This window comes from Mytilus edulis, chromosome 2 (assembly GCF_963676685.1).
Source record: "Mytilus edulis chromosome 2, xbMytEdul2.2, whole genome shotgun sequence".
Lineage (NCBI taxonomy): Eukaryota > Metazoa > Mollusca > Bivalvia > Mytilida > Mytilidae > Mytilus > Mytilus edulis.
Window position 1 is genome coordinate 26,201,511 of NC_092345.1, and position 6,409 is coordinate 26,207,919.

The following is a 6,409-nucleotide window of genomic DNA, read 5'->3' on the forward strand; positions in this document are numbered from 1 at the left end:
GCAAGGTCCTCATGCCCGTCAGACAGTTTTCACTTGACCTCGACCTCATTTCATGGATCAGTGAACAAGGTTATGTTTTGGTGGTCAAGTCCATATCTCAGATACTATAAGCAATAGGGCTAGTATATTTGGTGTATGGAAGGACTGGAAGGTGTACATGTCCAACTGGCAGGTGTCATCTGACCTTGACCTCATTTTCATGGTTCAGTGGTTATAGTTAAGTTTTTGTGTTTTGGTCTGTTTTTCTCATACTTTATGCAATAGGTCTACTATATTTGTTGTATGGAATGATTGTAAGGTGTACATGTCTAGCGGGCAGATGTCATCTGACCTTGACCTCATTTTCATGGTTCAGTGGTCAAAGTTAAGTTTTTAAGTTTTGGTCTTTTTATGTAATTTTATATGCCAAAGGTCAGCTATATTTGGTGTATGGAAATATATTATGATCTATATGTCAGTCCCGCAGATTTATTTGACCATGACCTCAATTGCACGGTTCATTGCACAGTGTTAAGTTTTTGTGTTTTGGTCTATTTTTCTTAAACTATAATAAGTAATAGGTCAACTATATTTGTTGTATGGAAGCTTTGTTAGCTGTACATGTCTGCCTGGCATGGTTCATCTGACCTTGACCTCATTTTCATGGTTCATTGGTCTTTGTTTAGCTACTTGGTTAATGAAGCTTTATACTTAGGACTATCAACATAATATCAATGATTAGTAAAGAAGGCGAGACATTTCAGTGTGTGCACTCTTGTCTTCTTATGTGTGATCATAAATAGAATTTCTCGTTGCACTGAAGACTTGTTTGTGACCTTCTGCTGTTCTATGGTCAGGTTGTTGTCTCTTTGACACGTTCCCCATTTCCATTCTCAATTTTATTTCAATTCCATATGTTGTATTTGTCTTTCCTTTGATGAATGTCGCAGCCTCAGCTCCAGCGTGTAATATTTTTGTCAAGCCTGCAACTTTTGTTGCAGAAAGCTCGACATAGGGATAGTGATCCGGCGGCGGCGGTGTTAGCTAACTTCTTAAAAGCTTTATATTTTAGAAGGTGGAAGACCTGGATGCTTCATACTTTGTATATAGATGCCTCATGTTACGAAGTTTCCATCAGTCACATGTCCAATGTCCTTGACCTCATTTTCATGGTTCAGTGACCACTTGAAAAAAAAAAAAATCAGATTTTTTGTAATGTTGAATTCTCTCTTATTATAAGTAATAGGATAACTATATTTGATATGTGCGTACCTTAAAAGGTCCTCATGTCTGTCAGACAGTTTTCACTTGACCTCGACCTCAATTCATGGACCAGTGAACAAGGTTAAGTTTTGGTGGTCAAGTCCATATCTCAGATACTACAAGCAATAGGGCTAGTATATTCGGTGTATGGAAGGACTGTAAGGTGTACATGTCCAACTAGCAGGTGTCATGTGACCTTGACCTCATTTTCATGGTTCAGTGGTCAAAGTTAAGTTTTTGAGTTTTGGTCTTTTTATCTAATACTATATGCCATAGGTCATCTATATTTGGTGTATGGAAATATTTTATGATCTTTATGTCAGTTCTCAGGTTTTATTTGACCGTGACCTCATTTTCACAGTTCATTGCACAGTGTTAAGTTTTGTGTTTTGGTCTATTTTTCTTAAACTATAAGTAATAGGTCAACTATATATGTTGCATAGAAGCATTGTTAGCTGTACATGTCTGCCTGGCATGGTTCATCTGACCTTGACCTCATTTTCAAGGTTCATTGGTCTTTGTTTAGTTATCTTGGTTAATGTTAAGTTTATGTGACCGTTGTATTAAAGCTTAGCTTTATACTTAGGACTATCAACATAATATCAATGCTTAGTATAGAAGGCGAGACATTTCAGCGTGTGCACTCTTGTTAAAGTTTTCTGCTTAAGTTAGTTTGATTGAAACTACTTGTGATATTTACATAGAAGATACATTACTACTAGTACATATCAGTTTGACAACTATTTTGAGGCCCTGCCCTCTAGGGCATTGTCCAGTAACTTTGACTTGATAAGAATTTTTCGATGTTAAGTTTCCTGCTTAAGTTAGTTTGATAGAATTTACTTGGGATATATCAATGATATATTGTATGATAAAGTTATATTACTGTCTGAACATCTCAGAGGGTCGACCATTTTCAAGCTGTGACCACTAGATCATGGTCCAAGGACTTAATTGATAACCAATGTTGCTGTCAATCAATTGTCTTTTTTCTGAGATTTATGCTGATTGGCAAGACATATCTCTGTGTCAGCATTTGATTAATTTAGCATCTAGAAACCATTTTCTGGACAAATGGTGCTTATTTAACTACCACCTTGACCTTTAACATGGTGACCTAAAATTGTATAGGAATCTTCCTCTCATTATGTGTTACTACTATGTATCCAAGTATAGTTCCAATACAAAGTAAAGAAATTGTGCTAGCATCTTGAAACAAAAATGCATGACAAACTGTTTGGTGCATTGACAGGCGGACAGGTAAAAACTATAAAAGTCTCTGCTACTAAGTAGAGAGGGGTAAATTACATATAGAGGTCAACCTACCTGTTTCAACTATGCAGTGTTTATGCCTTGTGTTAAGCTGAACATTAAATCGACAAGTTGTGTTTTATCAGACTGCAAATTGATAAAACTAAAATCAACTATTGATTAATTTTCTGACTTGAAATGAACTAAATCAGATTCACATGTATAATAGGGAGAATTGGATTGTGTTGCATAATCTGGATTTGTATTTGATGTCAATAACATATTATTTAAAAAGTCAATAAAGGAACACCATTTCGATGTTTCCATGGAATCAAAAGGTACGTGTGTATATTTGATTTGGAAGTAGATAAATATCTGTAAGAAAATCTCATTTATTTGTCAGAAATCAACACAATCTCATAGAGTTCATATTTGTTTTATAAGGACTACTAGTATTATGATCTTCTGTTGATCTACTGTTAGGACATTTTAAGTATGAGCCATATGTGCATTTCAAAAGTTTATTCTTAATCTTAATTAGTAGTGCACAAATTCAAATATGAATCCATATGTATGGATATTGATGAACAACTAAGCTGAAGCAGTTTAAACAATTTGAGGAAATTGGTGCAGAATGTCATGTGGCTAAACAATAAGCCAATGACAAATAGCTGAAAATGACATCTATAAGTCAATGTACTGTTTACTTTTAACACATCCTTGCACAGTCGTGATGGCTATTTCAATTCCTTGATGATCTCTGGGACAATTATACTATAGATAATCTTTGAGATTTCGTATTTAAAACTCTTATAGTGACGAGGAAAGGTAACACTCGGCTATCGAATGCTGAGTTATTAGTTCAGCCTAGATGGTCGAGTGGTCTAGAGCGCTGGCCATAGTGTAGGCGGTGTTGTCTCGATATCCCAATAGAATGAGTTCGAATCCAGGCTAGGGAAGATAAAAAAAATATTGCAGTTTTTACATTGTTGTGCTGATATTTAGAGTAATTATAAATATAATATTACATTTTTTTATTTGAGCGTCACTGATGAGTCTTTTGTAGATGAAACGCGCGTCTGGCGTAAATATAAAATTTCAATCCTGGTATCTATGATGAGTGTATGTGCTTCCAGCCGTGTGTCACTTTCACTGATGATCCAATGGATGCATGGATCTGTTTTAGAGTTGTCATTGGTACTTCTAAACAAGTGACAAATCTACGACAATTTCACCTATGAGATCACCAGTGAAGGTAATATACACGGATGAAACAACAGATTATATTAATAATTACTCTACAAATAAACTGAGAAGCAACAGAAAACAACACTGATGAAACTAGAGTTGAAAAATTGACAAAACAACAGACAAGAAATAATGAAACAACAGCTAAACCAAATAAAACGACAGATGAGAAAATCGTGAAACAACAAATGGAAAACTAATAAAAAAAAAAAAAGATGAGAATGTTAGGAAATAAAATGTGAGAAAAAATTGAAACTACAGATGAGAAACAATTGAAACTACAGATAAAAACAATTGAAATTACAGATGAGAAACAATTGAAACTACAGATAAAAACAATTGAAACTACAGATGAGAACCAATTGTAACTACAGATGAGAAACAATTGAAACTACAGATCAGAAACAATTGAAACTACAGATCAGAAACAATTGAAACTACAGATCAGAAACAATTGAAACTACAAACGAGAAACAATTATAACTACAGATGAGAAACAATTGTAACTACAGATGAGAAACAATTGAAACTACAGACGAGAAACCATTGTAACTACAGATTAGAAACAATTGTAACTACAGATGAGAAACAATTGAAACTACAGATAAAAACAATTGAAACTACAGATGAGAAACAATTGAAACTACAGATAAAAACAATTGAAACTACAGATGAGAACCAATTGTAACTACCGATGAGAAACAATCAGAAACAATTGAAACTACAAACGAGAAACAATTATAACTACAGATGAGAAACAATTGAAACTACAGACGAGAAACAATTGTAACTACAGATGAGAAACAATTGTAACTACAGATGAGAAACAATTGAAACTACAGATGAGAAACAATTGAAACTACAAACGAGAAACAATTGTAACTTCAGATGAGAAACAATTGAAACTACAGACGAGAAACAATTGTAACTACAGATGAGAAACAGAAACAATTGTAACAACAGATGAGAAACAATTGTAACTACAGATGAGAAACAATTGAAACAACAGACGAGAAACAATTGTAACAACAGATGAGAAACAATTGTAACTACAGATGAGAAAAAATTGAAACTACAGACGAGAAACAATTGAAACTACAAGCGAGAAACAATTGAAACAACAGATTAGAAACAATTGAAACTACTGACGAGAAACAATTGAAACTACAGACGAGAAACAATTGAAACTGCAGACGAGAAACAATTAATACTACAGATGAGAAACAGAAACAATTGTAACAACAGATGATAAACAGAAATAATTGAAACTACAGACGAGAATCTGATGTAACAACAGATATAAAACTAATGAAACAACAGGGGAGAAATAAATCAAACAGATGAGAAACTGGTGTAACAAATTAACAACAGACGTAAAACAAATAAAACAACATATGACAAACTAATGTAACAACAGATGACACACTGATGTAACCACAAATAACACACTGACGTTACAACAGATGACAAACTGAAGTAACAACAGATGACACACTGACGTAACAACAGATGACACACTGATGTTACAACAGATGAAACACTGATGTTACAACAGATGACACACTGATGTTACAACAGATGACACACTGATGTTACAACAGATGACACACTGATGTAACACAACATATGGAAAACACATCAAATAAGAAATTGATGAAACATACGAAACAACAGATGCGAAATAAACGAAACTGTAGATGCAAACTGATAAAACAGCAAATGAATGATGTAACAATGGGTTTAAACCTTATGAAATAATAGATGAGAACTGATGGAACAACAGATGAGAAACTTAATAAACAACAGATAAGAAAATGATTTAAAAACATATTTTAAAACAAAGAAAACAGCAGATGGGAAACAGATACCGTATAACAACATTTACAGTCACAAGACAACAAATGTTTTATTAAAACGTTGTATGGCTCTGTTAATCAGGACTCGAAGACCACTGTTATTTTTTTCTTGATATTTTTTGACGACTTAGACATTTTCTGTACACGGATTATGGGCAATGATAGACTACAAAATGGCACTTTGTGTCGTTTATGTGCAATGACAAATAACTTTTCAGGCTTTTAGATTTTTTAGAAAATGTTTTGCCACAGTCACCCCGTACTGTGACCTTCAACCCAGTCTGATTAAAACATGGGTTTCTGATTTAGTTATACTCATATGGAGTGTAACGAAATCAGAGGTATGTGTTGTAAATGGGAGTATAGCGGAATCAGAGTTCTGTGTTTTAGATAGGAGTATAGCGGAATCAGAGTTCTGTGTTTTAGATAGGAGTATAGCGGAATCAGAGTTCTGTGTTTTAGACAGTAGAGCGGAATCAGAGTTCTGTGTTTTAATTAGACTGACCTTAGACCTTAAGTTTGCTGTACATTGACCTTGTGTACCATATGTCAAGCTTTTACCAAAATTAATTGTTAAAGGCTATAGAAGGAGACGAAGCCTTTTGATTTTATGTTCGATATTTATAAGGTCAGTTTCACACAAGGTATTGATTGACTAAAAGTTTGGTTTCCAGTTGTACATTTGTAACCCTTAAGCCTACATCCAACTTTTAGCATACTTGGTTTGTTAATGACTTGTGGGAAGGAAACGACTCCTATTGACTTTTTGTTACACTAATATTTCTGCTAAAATTTGCTATCCAGATATTATC